Source organism: Manis pentadactyla, chromosome 1 (genome assembly GCF_030020395.1).
Source record: "Manis pentadactyla isolate mManPen7 chromosome 1, mManPen7.hap1, whole genome shotgun sequence".
NCBI classification, from domain to species: Eukaryota; Metazoa; Chordata; class Mammalia; order Pholidota; family Manidae; genus Manis; species Manis pentadactyla.
In genome coordinates, this window is record NC_080019.1 from 102,171,560 (window position 1) to 102,185,635 (window position 14,076).

Below are 14,076 nucleotides of genomic sequence, written 5' to 3' on the forward strand. Positions count from 1 at the left end.
CCAGGGAATGATCTGCCCTTACCTCATGCCCCCTCCCTTCCAGTCCTGTGGGCTGTGCTTAAACTCCCACCTCTTTTATTATTCAGATTTCCTTGCCAATCATCACTGATGATTTTAATTGGTTTCACAACTTCAGTCACTGTGTCTGGAACACTCCCAAGTAAGGGTGCTGTGAATGGCACATTAGAAATGAGATGTGTCACTCCGTTTGATTTTTATGTCTTCAGCGACCAAGGGTGTCTAGGTACAGACACTGAAGAAGATGTTCGTTTCTCCTCATCTGCAGAAAGGAATAGGCAGTTACCTGAGTTAATAGACTAGGCTAAGGTATCTGAATCTGACTGGACTGTTCAGTTCAGATACTGCTTCCAATTTTTCTCTTCCCTGTGCACTTTGAAGCTCATCTGACCCTCTGACTATTCAGCTCCTGGTACAGCATGGGCTTCCCCCTCTAATGCTAGACTCAAGCAGATTTTAGATCAGAATCTGACAGATCTTTTCAGCAATACACAGAGATGAAATTTCTAGCTGCAGACTGCAGACTGTTGAAAGAGACTGACTAGATTTGAATAGCAATAATTAATTTCAAAGAAATTTTCCATCTCCAGGCCTTTGCATCTCACTAATTATTTTCAAGGTAAATTGAATTTGTTTTGCAGTATCTTTCAGCCCAACCTTGCAATAAGCAATTTAATGTGAAATTGCTAACTTGTACTTGTTCAATCCAGCCGTGGATTCCTAATCCTTCTACAATGGAGAGTTATATCATCTTTGATCTGCCACTGAGTTTTTCACCAGCATAATTATCACTTTCTTTATTTTTACCTGTAACGAGCAGCTGTATTACTCAAGCACATAGGAAAGCTTCAGCTAGTTGCTGAAAATTACAGAATATCAATCACCAACTTCTTTGCTGTGGGTGGATAGCAGCATATTAGAAAATGGAACTGTAGGTCATTGGGAGAAAATATTTCAATGAAATCCATCAACCTGGGTGATGTGCTGAATTTTAAACCAGAAAGAAAGGAAGCTAAGCCAAACAAAAAATAGGTTGTTTTTCCCTTTGAATGAACAGATAGCAACATCTTTAAGTGCTAAATGATGCAGTCCTGAGCTCTCTCTGGCGCCCTCAGGGACTGTTGTCTGAACTGCCAGTTAGATCACTTAGTTTTCTGCCCTCCAGGGCTTCCTTCCTTTCCCTGCTTTCATCCAGATGTCCTGCTGTGATTAACAGAGACTTGTCGGTCTTCTATTTCAAAAGCCTACGCTATAATATCAGAGCCTATATTACTTATTTACAAATCAGTCTAGCGTAACGGCTTAGAATCATCACACGCTTATAGCAGCCAGGGATATCCAGAGACTATAGGCTTTTGCTTATTTCTGCTTGGCCCTTAAGTGAGGCCATTTTTCCTTCGAAGATTGCCAGGTGCTTTAGAAACCAACTCCCCTGGATGACCCTTTTTCCTGTGTGTGACAGACAGGAACGGGGCAGAGGAAGGAGTGAGCTTAGGGTCAGGAAGCATAGAGGCCCAAAGATGGTGAATGAAGGGCTCACAAGCCAGCAGGCGAGAAGATATGCAAATTAGAGAAGTGGTCTTGACCCTGAGGTGGAACGCGGGGCTTTAAGAAGGGTTCCCGCCAAGCAGTGCTGAAGTTCCCATGAAGAGGGCGGTTCTCTGCGGTGACCCACTCAGGGCACGGCTCGCACAGTTCGCAGCCAGGGTAATTTGGTCCCGGGGCGTCTTTGCCCATGTCTGGGGAACCGTTCGGTCGGCACGACTTGGGGAGTGGGCACTAGTCTCAAAATGAGGGTGTGACTGCAGAGGCCACGCGCCCTTCCAGAACGCGGGGGAACCAGGTCACGGAGCTCCCTCCCCAGCTCCAGCCCGGGTGGCAGTGCCGGTGGCGCTGTCATTCTGGGTCCTGCTCTGGCACCTCCACTTCACTCCCAGTCTGCCCATCCAGGCTCTAGCCCGGTGTTTCTGAACCGGGCACCGTGGACATCATGGCTTTGCTGTGGAGGGGTGTCCTGTGTGTTCCAGGGTGGTTAGGAGCTTCCCTGACTTCTGTAAGCCACTCTTTCCTTTTGAGCCTCAATTTCCGCATCTGTTAAATCAGTTTATTATTTGGTCAACAAATATCTGTGGAAACGCTACCATGTTCTTGGAGCTGTCCCGGTGTTGGGGATACCACAGCAAACAAAGAAATTGCCCCGCCCATAGTTAGCTTACATTCTGATGGGGAATAAAACAATAAAGACATAATTAAATAGAAATTTAATATATTGTCAGGCAGAGAGAAGCGCTACAAATAATAATAAGCAATGTAAGGAGGGCGGGTCAGAGGAGAGCTTCCTTTAGGCAGGAGCATCAGGGTGGGCCACTCTGAGAAGGGGACGCTTCGGGGAAAGGATGCTCACGTAGGACAGCAAGGCAGAGTTCCTGAGGTGAGGGTGAGCTCGGTGTCCTCAGAGGGGTGAGGGGTGACAAGGACTCTGTGCTTCGTTCTAGGTGTGAGAGGGAACCTTTGGGAAGTTGTGAGTAAACCCATGGGTTAGAGGAGTGCCTTCTATGGCTCAGACTCTGCTGGCTGAGGGACCACTCATGTCAGTTCACCTCAGCGCTGGCTGCACATCCGAGTCACCTAGGCTGCTTCTAAAACTTATCCATGCACAGCTTCCACTCAGGACCAAGTAAAAGCAGAATCTTTGGTGTGAAGTCATCAGAATTTTATAAAAGCTCACCAGGTGATGCTGATGTGTGGCCAGAGTTGAGAACCTCTGGTTTAGGTGAACTCTGGGGCAAAAACAAAAATCTGTGTAGAAGTGAGGTTGGGAGGCACACAGTGGTTTCTTCCTGTAGGAAGAAAATAGTTGCGTTTGGTCTAGGTAGGGAGGATTTGGACATAGAGAACGGGCGTGGTGGAGGGAGGTAGCATGCTGCTGCAGAGGACGCAGGCTGGCCTCTCTGGCCAGGTGTGGGGACCAGTGCGGAGCGTCGGCTGGCGCAGGGCTCAGCCTGGGAGCCTCTGCAGCAGGAGGCTAGAGGAGGGTTAGGTCTGGGCTTTCTTCGGCTCCAAAGTTCCCGCTGTCTGCCTCTATTACTTAATTGCTCAGCTCACATTTACCTCCTCCTCTGCTCTGTTCTGTCGTTTTCTCAGCCTCCTGATGGGGGCGGCTTTGGTGCTCTACACCTTCCTGACTCCAGTCCTTTGAACTCCCTGGCCTGGAGCCCCTTCCTAGTAGGCATTCCCAGCCTGCACTAAGAGCTTCTGACTTCAGGGTCTGCATCTGGGTCTTCAGGCCCTGTTTGCAATTTGGGGCCAACTAATATCTTCTGGGCCCAACGGTTAGTATACTGCTAGTGATGAAGAGGGCTCTGTATAGTTTGTGATTATGTGGTATACAAACACATACACACACACATACACTTGTTTTTCTTGGGTTTATAACTATGAATGGCAGATACTAGGGACAGACAGGTGCTAATCAGTTCCCTTTTTCATACCTTTGTCAGGTCATATTTTCATAACTGATGATTATGATGGTCCTAGCAGCCAATAGTAATTGCCAAGCAAGATGAAACCCTAGCTTCATGGTGCCATGCCTTGCCTTAAGGAGCAGACTGTGGAGGGCACATGTTGGAAGAATGGTCCACCAGGAATGGAGAAAGCTCCCAGCCAAAGTCCAAGGGCAGACCTCAGCTTCACAACCATAAGAAAGTGGGAAATTTCTCTTACAAAATAGTATTTTAAGTAAGTCTATCACTAAGGAGTTTAGACATCACTCCCTAGTTCAAACAGGAGGCCATCACAGGTTCTTGGCAGTTAAGAGACATGGCAAAACTTTAGGAAGATTGACATTGCCACCACATTGAGGATTGGGTGGGGTGGGGTGGGGAGAACACATTAGATAAGGTAGGAGGGACACAGCTTGAGGGCTCTTGGGTCTATAGTCTCACACTGCCTCTCTGTGGGACTGAGTAAAGAGTTTGGTATTTCCAAAGGCCCTGTCCTCTTTACACAAGTCTAACTCTCCAAACATCAGGAGAAGGACCCAAGGTTTCCCTGATCCTGAAACCAGTCACTGCACAGCATAAGCAGCTAGAGCAGCAGTTTAAACAGAAAAGTTCTTGCTACCAAGAATTAATTACCATCTCATTTGCATGGCCTCTCGATTAACTGTGCACATGGCCAAAAGTCTAGGGCAAAGCTACTTAACTAATAAACTGGTGACCCTTTCCCACTTGTTCTGGGAGAACATGAGTCCAAGGTCAAAGGTGCTTTACTAAACCATAACCAACAGCAACAATGGAAGAGCCCGAGGCGTGTCTCACCTTTCATCCTCCAGCCCCAGGCTTCCACTCTGAGAAGATGCCTAGAACTCGGCCAGCTATCTGTGAGCAAACTGTATTTATTTATGAGGCTGAATATATACTTCAACTAATACCAGTTGATCAAATACCTTGGTATGAAAAGGGAATATTTTTACCCCAGATGTATAAAGATTCTGAAATCTAATAGTACTCCATGGAATGCACTAATTATCATCAAACCTGTTCATAATGAAGGGAAATGAAATGAATAAACACAAGTCTGTGTAAACTTGGAGCCTCAGGAGTAACTTCATTGCTATTATTGATGGACACCATTATAACATTGAAGCCAAAAATAGCAGATGTTGGCAGACAGAAATAGGGGACTTGGAGATGCAGTGCTGATGAGCTGGCACCTCATCTCCTTGCTAAATTAGATGTAGACCTTCTCTTCCTAAGGAGCTTAGGTCTTGGCTTGGCTTCAGAAAAGATGACTGTCAACAAGCTGGCCACCAGTATATAGAGGCATCTGTCACCTATCTTACTTAGTTCAGTGAATCCAGTTTCTTCATGTTCCCACAAGAAAGCCTTTAGTATGATTAAGTGAAATGTAGAAATGCCTGGCTATCAGCTGGACACCAAAACATATGGGAAATGAATGTCCCCTGGAGCACCATGATAGCCCAAGCCAGATCCAAGCAATGGGTCTGAAATGGAGAGAATCTCAAAGGTTTTCTTGGGGATAGTGGTTGAGCCTAGATCACATGGGAGTTTGACAAAGGCAGAGAAACCCCTTCTTACATTTTTTTTAGAACTAGTCTTGCCTCTGGGGTTGGACCACAACAAAAAGAACCCAACAATGCCAGCCCACTCTCCCAGGACTGGTATTAGGCCAGGGACTGACAATTTAGGGCTCAATCAAGACCCAAAAAATAATGGGGCAAGAATGGGCTTTGTTATAGGATGGGATAAAACCTAGAATTTGGGAATGTTGTCAGGGGACAGAGTTAGTTTGCAGTTAAGACCAACCTGTTGTGCCGTTGAAAATTGGTAGACATCATTCTATTTTTTTCACAATTAGACTGCATCCTATTAGCCAGCCAGCACTTCCTGCTCCTTTCCACACTTATTCCTGGATAAAATTTTTACCATGGAAGAGTCCAGTGGCCATCTTTACTAGAAAAAATATTATAATCAGAAGAACATACCACAGTCTCCGACTGAAACCTGGGTAAGCATTCCCTGCCCATGGCCCTGTTGGGCCCCTTCTCTCCTTCCCGTTCGGCTGAGACAGAGGGAATGCAACTTTCCAAGACCCATGAGGCGCTGTTGGGGACAGCTGTGTTAGCTCTGAAAGGGTATCCCGCCGCGACCCTCCTTACCTGAGAACGACTCAGGAGACACGGGCCCACGCAAGAGATTTTATTATCTGAAAGAGAAAATCGTTGCCCCCAGAGAGAGGGAGCAGCAGCTCGTGGGTGAGGAAGCGCGTTTTTTAGGAGTAGGGGTACGGTGTGTTCTGTGTTGGTGATTGGATATTAAGGGGCAGGTGACCATCTCCTCGGTGGTGATTGGATCTTAAGGGGTGGGGGTCTTATTGCGCCAGAATTTGCCTTCAAGCTCTCGCTTCTCAGACACACCCGGTTCACCTTCTAGAGGCCACACCTGCACTGAGACCATGCTCCTGCCTCCTCTCAGCAGCTTTAGCACTAACCTGGATGGAAGGGTCTGGAACACCACAACCCCTGTGCCCAGCGGATTCAGTAAAAGGCCCTTGGTTCCCAAGTACTTGATCACTGAAGTATTACTGTGCCTCCTCTGCACACAGGGATTTCCTCTGTCAGACCAATACCTTCTTTGGTGACTTCTTACCTCCTTTCTGACAATACGTTGAGTAAGGCAAGCTGTTTGAAACCTCTGCTGTTGCTTCCGCTCTGGTGTGAGGGACTTTGCTGCTGTCAGTATGACTCAGTTTGGCGGGAGTGGGGTGGGGGATGGGGGAGTAGGAAGGGTGGGGCACACAAGCCCATGGGACCCAGACCACAGTGAACTTCAAGGCAGCCACACAGCACCCCTCCCTGGCGTCACCTGGGACCCTTCAGCCTTGGTGCTTTGGGTGCAAAATCAGGGCTGGGCTATGGGAGGGCTGAGGTCTTTTCTAAGATTCTCATTTTGTTTGCATTAGCTTGTCTAAATGGAATCAGAAAATTGCTTCTGTGGTTTACAAATACCAAACAATGGAGCTGTGACCCCAAAGGGTGTGGAGAGGAGGGAAGGCCTTAGGGGCTGTGCTTTAGTGCTTGGGGACTGTAGCTTCAGTCTCGTGATGAGAGTGGGGACGGCACAGTGCCCGACTCGCCCAGGCCTTTTCTCTTCTGCCCTCGAGAAGGTCAGGCCAAGGAGGGAGAGAGCTTAAGCAGTGCCCTGGCTGAGGAGTCCTCCTCACTGTAGAGGCACATTTAGAAAACGGGAAAGAGGGAATGGCTGAGTCAGCAGTAAGCCCTCCCCAGGGCTGAGCTGGCACAGCCCCAGGCTGCCCCAGCCGAGGCCTCCAGAAGGTTCTGTCAGACCTTGCGTGGAGAAACAAGTGCCCCGCAGAGGCTGTCAGGGCTGGAGGGACTGGCACCCAGCCACCTGGGGCAAGGCTGTTGGTGATGTTGAAACACGGCAAGGCGGGTGCCAGGGTCCTGCGAGCGTGTACGCTGTGGGGCTTGGGTGGAGGCAGGTCAATGCCCGAGGAACATGGGTGCACTGTGTGGAGATGGTTTCTTCGCTTGGATGTGGCCTATGGTGTTTGATGAGCCTTCCACAGAGGTTGTGCCAGCATGCCAGCAGCCTCCCGCCCCTTTCTGATGGGCTTGCTGTTGCCACTCCCAGAGGAGCCTTGGTTATGGTGCCTGTGCCCTTCCAGGGCCTTCCGACCCGCGGCTCCAAGCCCTCCGCCCACCCCGCAGGGCTCCTGCCTGCCTGTCCTCCCCTCCACCCCCTCCCCTCTGCCCTTTGTCTATTCACTCCATCTGATCCCATTCAATGCCCCTCCCTCATTTTAATTTTTAACTCCTCTTCTGAATTGACCACATTTCTCCTTCTAGACTTTAAGAAGTGCTTTTGAAAACTTACTTGTATGTGTGGGTCAAGTTTAAGAAGGCCTGGCCCCAGGAGAAGCTCTGCCATTTAGCCAGCTGTATCACCTTGGACAAGTTACGGGCCTCCAGCCTGCCATGTGGCCTATATGTGTATTAAGTTTTGAATACATAATAATATGGTTCAAAAACTTAAAAATTATGTAGTGAAAATTCTGCCTCCCATCTCCCATCCCTTCTCAATGGGCAAACAGGGTTATAGTGTTACCTCCCATAAAGGTAAACAAATACACACACACACACAGATTAAGGTTCTTTTGCTCAATTTTCATACAAATAATAACACACCACATACACAGTTTGGCATCCTGTACTTTTCTTTTTCTTTTTTTTATCCTTTTAATGTACTTCAGGGAACTCACCACATCAGTATAGAGGGAGTTGCTTCTTTCTTTCTTCTAGCGACTTAGAATCCCATTTATCTTCCATTGGTCTTCTACTGGTGGACAGTAAGGCTGCTTCTAGTCTTTTCTGTGCTGCATGCTGCAATGAATAATCTTGCTTATACATCATTGTGCCTGTGTGTGAGCAGATCTCTGAAATAAAGTCCAGGAAGTGGAATTTCTGGGTCAGACAGATAGACAGCAAACACAGACTAATTTGATGTTCGACCCTGGAGAAGGCCCTTGCTATTTCTGGGCCTTGCTTTTTTTATTTGTACTAAAACAGGAGGGTTGGCCTCGATGACCTGCAGGTCCTTTCTACCTTGGAAGTTCCTGGGATTCCGAGCCTCCCACCCTGGGAGGCGCTTGGCAAGGAAGGCTGCTGCAGCCCATGTGATCTGCCCACAGACACAGTGTCCCTGGGTCAAGACCACCTCAGCCGACAGGAGCCAAAATTCATTGTGCACTTTGCCAACAGAGCAGAACTTGAAGAAACAAGTCCAAAGACCAGGGCTGACCTCATTTGTCCTCAAGTGACTTCTCTCTTCTGCTTTGACCTCTTGAAAGGCAGCTGCTTCATCAGACTCTCTGGAAATCAGAGGTGTTTTGCAGAATTTACAGAATTGAGGGAAATGAAGGAGATAAATGTACCTAAGATGGACCAAATGAAGCATTAGCCAGAATACTGGAGATAGGTGGGCATTAATGAGATATTTAGCAGAAGGTGACTCAACAACGCAGTCAGTCAGCCAGTGCATGTTTGCTGATACACTGACTGAAAACAAGCCTCACTGATGGCCTTGCTCTCACTGAATATTGAAATTGTGTGGCTGCTGGGCTGACTCATGATCACAGCTAAAGTATGGGCTTGCCGCCTGGGCTCTGACTGCACTGTTATCACCAACCAGATTTAGGAATCAACATTTGACCTGCAAGATGCCCTCGGATCACTCAAGCAAGCCTCTTATTTATTTACAGGTGAGGAAATGGAAACCAGAATTGGGGAAGTACACTAGGGCTGTGGTAACTGATAGGGAAAGAGCCCTGGAAGCAGACCCAGCCACTCAGTGGGATGGTGAGTGTGTGGAGCAGTGGAACATCTATTATGGCAGGTAGAGCAAGGTATTTGGGAGGCATAGCAACAGAGTTTCACTTCCCAGTAGCACGACAGCATGCAGGAGAGGCCTGACAGTGCACAGAAAGTGGAGTGATTAGTAAGGGAGCAGGTGGGACTCAGAGGTCAAGCAAAAGGCTTTACGATAATGATAGGGGGGTTAGTGAAGGCTCCGATCTAGATGCCCGTGTGTCCCTGGGCAGGCTGTCAAGCAGTGGAGGCAAGCATAAGGGTATGCACGAGGCAAGGACCCAGGTTCCAAGACTGAGGCACCCCGTGGGGAGAGGGCAGAGTGCAACTGTCAAAACTGAGACGCCAGCAAGAGTGATTTAGTTTTTGAGCAGTAGCTGCTTGTATCACCTTGTCAGTTCATGAGTAGCTCTAGAGACTTGGAGAAATAAGCTTGTAGATGGGAGCACTCCAGCCCACAGTGAGGAGAAGGGAACTGGGAACCAGGTAGTTCTGATTACCTCCTAGACAGATTGCCCTCCAATCCCGCCTTCCTGCCTCTGCAGACCCACCACTGCCTTTGTGCGGACTCCCATGTGCCTCCGGGGCTAAGGCAATGACTTGGCCGGTAGTCATCTCCTCCTTCATCACCTCCCTCAACCCGTTCTCCACCTGGCAGCCAGATCTGAATATATCCCTCTTCTGCCTAAAATACTCAGTGGCTGCTCATGGCTCCTCCCAGTGGCATATGAGGCCTTAGTGACGTGTCTCTCCTTCCTTGGCAGCCTCACCTCTTGCTTCTTTGTGCTCCAGGGATACTAAACACTCCCTGACATTTCTAACTCCTGGATTTGGGTTCACATTATTACCTTTACTTAGAACTTTCCTCCCTATCCTGCTTACCTGGATGACTCTTATTTTCAAAACTCAGTTTTGGCTTTGTCTCCTCCAGAAAGCCTTCTTTTTTCCCCAAGAATGGCCTGCTCCTCATGATCCCTCCATCTCAGGGGTTCTCAATTTTAACTGTATGGGTAATTTTTTAAATTACTGATGCCAAGTCCCTCTCCAGGCCTATTAAATTAGCAGGTCTGTCCTAGGCAAGCTGGCATTTTAGCTGCAGTTATGATGTCTGCATCTTATTTCCCAATGGTTCAGAGAAAAAGTGTGTATGAGTGTATTTATATTTCTCTATCTGTTTATGTATCAATCATCTATCTATATCTACCTCTGAATATATGTAAATAAGTGTTTATTATACTGTTATTCTGCCTTTTTGGTGTTTGCAATTTTTCAAAATAAAAAATGGAGAATTTATTAGATCCCCCCAGATTGACACGGCCACCTCTCTTTTTCAAAGCCCCTGAGTGGTGCTCCCACCCAGATCTGGTGAGGACTGTGGCGCTCATCACATGCCACACTATTTGCCAGTATCTTTGCTGTGACCAACTTCTCTAGGCGATAGCCAGGTCTCTGAGCACAGGCCCTCTTGGGCCTTTGCATACCTCCATGTCCCCGGCCCTGGGGTACGCCTGGCATGCAGTGAGTATTCAGTGTGTTTCTGTTGAGTGTAACTGAAAGTGTGGAAATTATGTCCACAGCAGATTGGTGATTATGATATTTATAATTCATCCACTCACTCAATCTTTCATCAGTTATTGAGCACCTATTGTGTTGTGTGTGTCTGAGGCACTAGCGGGTCATGCAGTGCTCTCGGCACTCCCGATGTTTGGGCCACATGAGCCTCCGTTGGAGGGGCTGTCCTTTGCCTTGCAGGATATTAAGCAGGATCTTTAACTTTTACCCACCAGATGCCAGGAACCCTCCCCAAGTTGTAACAGTTAAAAATGTCTCTAGATATTGCCAAATATGCCCCGGGGACAAAGTCACCTCCAGTTGAGAAGCACTGATCTTCAAGACAGTCGGCCTTTAAGAAACTTGAAGTGTAATGAAAGAAGTGGACATAAACATGCAGGAAGGACAAGAGGTGTGAGGGACTGTGATGTATCACAGGGTGCAATGGAGCCCAGGAAGAGGAAGAATCAATTCCACTTGTGGGCAATTGGGAAGACACTGTATGAAGGAACCGGCTCTGGATTTTAATGGCTTTGAAGGTTGGAAGCTCTTTCAATGTGATTTCCTTTCCTAAACCTCTGCCACCTTACATAAGTACAGCCTACGGTCACCCAGATCATCCGGTCTTCACCACAATCTCGTAGGCAGATAGGACAGATACTGTTGATTATATTCTCTAGATAAAGAAACTGAATCCAAGCTAGTTTGGATAACTTGGGAGGCAATAGGGTGGCTCACAGCACAGCACAGACCCTGGAACCAGCTGAGCTGGGTTTGGATCCTGGACCTGCCACTTTCCAAATGGGAGCTGTGGGCTTGTTTCTTCACCTCTTCGCACCTCAGTGTCCTCCTGTGGAATAAGGGAGCTAAGGACAGTTCCCATCTCATAGGTTTGTTGTGAGTCCGTGACATGTGCCCAATGCTTAGAATGGAGCCTGAACTATAAAAAACTCTGCTACCATTACTGTCATTAGCAAGGCCAGCAGTACCTTGATCGCCCACGTGAAATGAAAATTTGGATCTGCACTCTCCTGGCCCGGTGTTTTCTCCATCTCAAAGTCTTGGTATTTGAGCAAGAAGAATCAACTACGGCTCAATCAGTACTGCAGGGAAAAGCAGATCCCCCTGCCCACCATTTCCTATCTAAACTTCACCATCCAATAGAAATATCACGCAAGGCACATATGTAACAGTAGATTTTCTAGTAGCCACGTTTAAAAAGGTAAAAGGAAAGAGGTAGAATTAATTTTGATAATTATATTATTATATATATATATCAAAAGTGTTAATATTTTAGTATGTAATCAATAAAAAATTATTAATGAGTTACTTATAGTTTTTCATTCTACGCGTTGGAAGTGTAGGTTGTACCCATACAATGCATCTCACTTGGACCAGCCACATTTCAGAGCCACATGTGCTTGTTGCTACTATATTGGACAGTAGTTATTTTAAACACAGAAAAGGGACTTTTTTTTTTTTTCAGTGTCTGGACACTCATGTTATTTCAGACTGTGCCCTGGAGATAGCAAACCAGAGTAAATAGAGAAAGTCTTCCTGTGCTCTATTTGCAGGACATTGAATCCTCTCCTTGCTTGCTCCTATCCCACCTTCATCAAAAGAAGCCAATTATATATTTTTAAAACTATGAGTTCAGTAATTAACCTTTTCACCTTTGATTGAACTTGAGTGCAGCTTTCAATAAATCAGTTCACGACAACTCCAGATGCTGCCCTCCAGGCAGCTCACGAGTGCACAGACAACCTCTGGAAGCCCCCAGGTCCCACCCAGATGAGGCCCTGAGTGTCCCCTCTGTGATCAGGCTGTCTGGCCGTCTCTTTGCTTGGCAAACAGAGCCACTTGCCCTGGCTCTGCTGGAGATGACCTCATCTACCTCCCAATGCCTCTCGAGCAAGCTGGCATCATCCGTCCTCTGCCGTCTGCAGACTGGGGCATGGAATGGAGGCTGAGTACTGTTGGTGACCTGTCTGAGGCCAGGCAGTGATTTGTCACCCTGATGGAACACAAGCTGTTCAGACCCTGGGTGGCCTCTTTAAAATGCTCTGTAATGCAAGCATTACCCATTCCCAGAATTTTATAAAAGCAGTGTCCAGGATGATAACTAAATTCTCATTATGCTTAGTGCTTTACTTAACTGAATTAATCTTCACAGTGCCTGTGAAAATTATTACCCCCATGTTACAGATGAGGAAACTGAGTCATGGAGCACTACATGGTTTGCCTAAGGGCACAGATGTATGAGGCTGAAAGGAGTCAAGCTAGACAAAGTTCATGCTCCTCACCACACCACAGAGGACCTTTTGACTTGGGTTGGCCCACCGATGCTGTCTTCTCAGTAGGGAATGTAAGCCTGTCCTCAGTCCCTAGAAGGGTGCATGACACTCACTAGGTGCTCAATAAATACCTGTTGATTGACAGACAGCCACCTGTTTGCTCCTGGCTCCAGACTACAATTCAGGCAGATGGTTGTTCCACTCAGCACCTTTTGTGCTGCACTTGAACCCACTTTGAGCTCTTGCCTTGCCTCCTGGGTTGCATTTGACTTTTGTCTGTGGCCTTCCTGTGTATGATTTGAGCCCTGCCGTAAAGCCAGGGATGTGTTCACTTACAACTCAGGCTCAAGACAAGCCTAATACTGGAATGAACACAACTGAGTCCCATTTTCCCACCTGCTGAATGATGAGCATGGCGCAGATGATCTCCAAGGAGTACCAAGCTTCCTACCCCTTTAATCTTGGCAGGGTGGGATTGGAGGCATGAGGAGTTGGGAGGTGGGGATGGGGAGAGGCTGATGTGCCATGATTTCTGTGTGCTAGCAAATGTGCACAGTGCCAGCCTGCATAGGAGGGCTTGCCACCCACCACAGGCCTGTAGAATCTAACCTGGGTGTAGTAGTTTCCCATTTTCTTTCCTCCTCCCACCACAGGCCCTCATTCGGGTCTGTCTGACTCTAGGCTGATTTTGTTTCCATGCTGGCTGATGGCTGTGGGCCTGTCCAGAGGGAAATCATCCTGTCCTCCCTTTCTATTCACCCACCAGCACCTCATTTTCTGCATCTGGATAGTGGGCAGGGAGACCACTAATGGCTTCCCTGGTGGACAGTGTTGGAGTCTTGGGAGGGCTGGGGAGCAAGGAGGCCCCTTGTGGTCTGAGAACTGGCAGCCTAGTGGCTGTACCTCTCCACCTGGGTGGATGTGCTTCTTGTTCTGAGGGTGCTCAGGCCCACAAACCAGATCTGGGGCCTTCATACCCATGGGTCCTGCTGTTGGGAGAAATAAGGGGTGTCCAGAGAGCAGGCCTTGAACCTTGTGGGGAGAAGAGATCTGGGCTGTGGATTGGGGTGGGGCTCAGGGCCAGCAAAACCAAGGCCCATGTGCAGGTGTGTTCCCCTTGAGTTCGATGTCCCTTGTGTCTCAGATGAGGATCTTTCCATAACACCACAGGGCAGTGTTTGACCAATTTTCTTTCTGTCTCTCTCTCTCCCTCCAAAGCAAGCCCTGTATCTGAGAAAAAGAGCACGAGGAATATTACTCAGCCATGAGAAAGAAGGAAGTCCTGCCATTTGTGACAGCATAGAC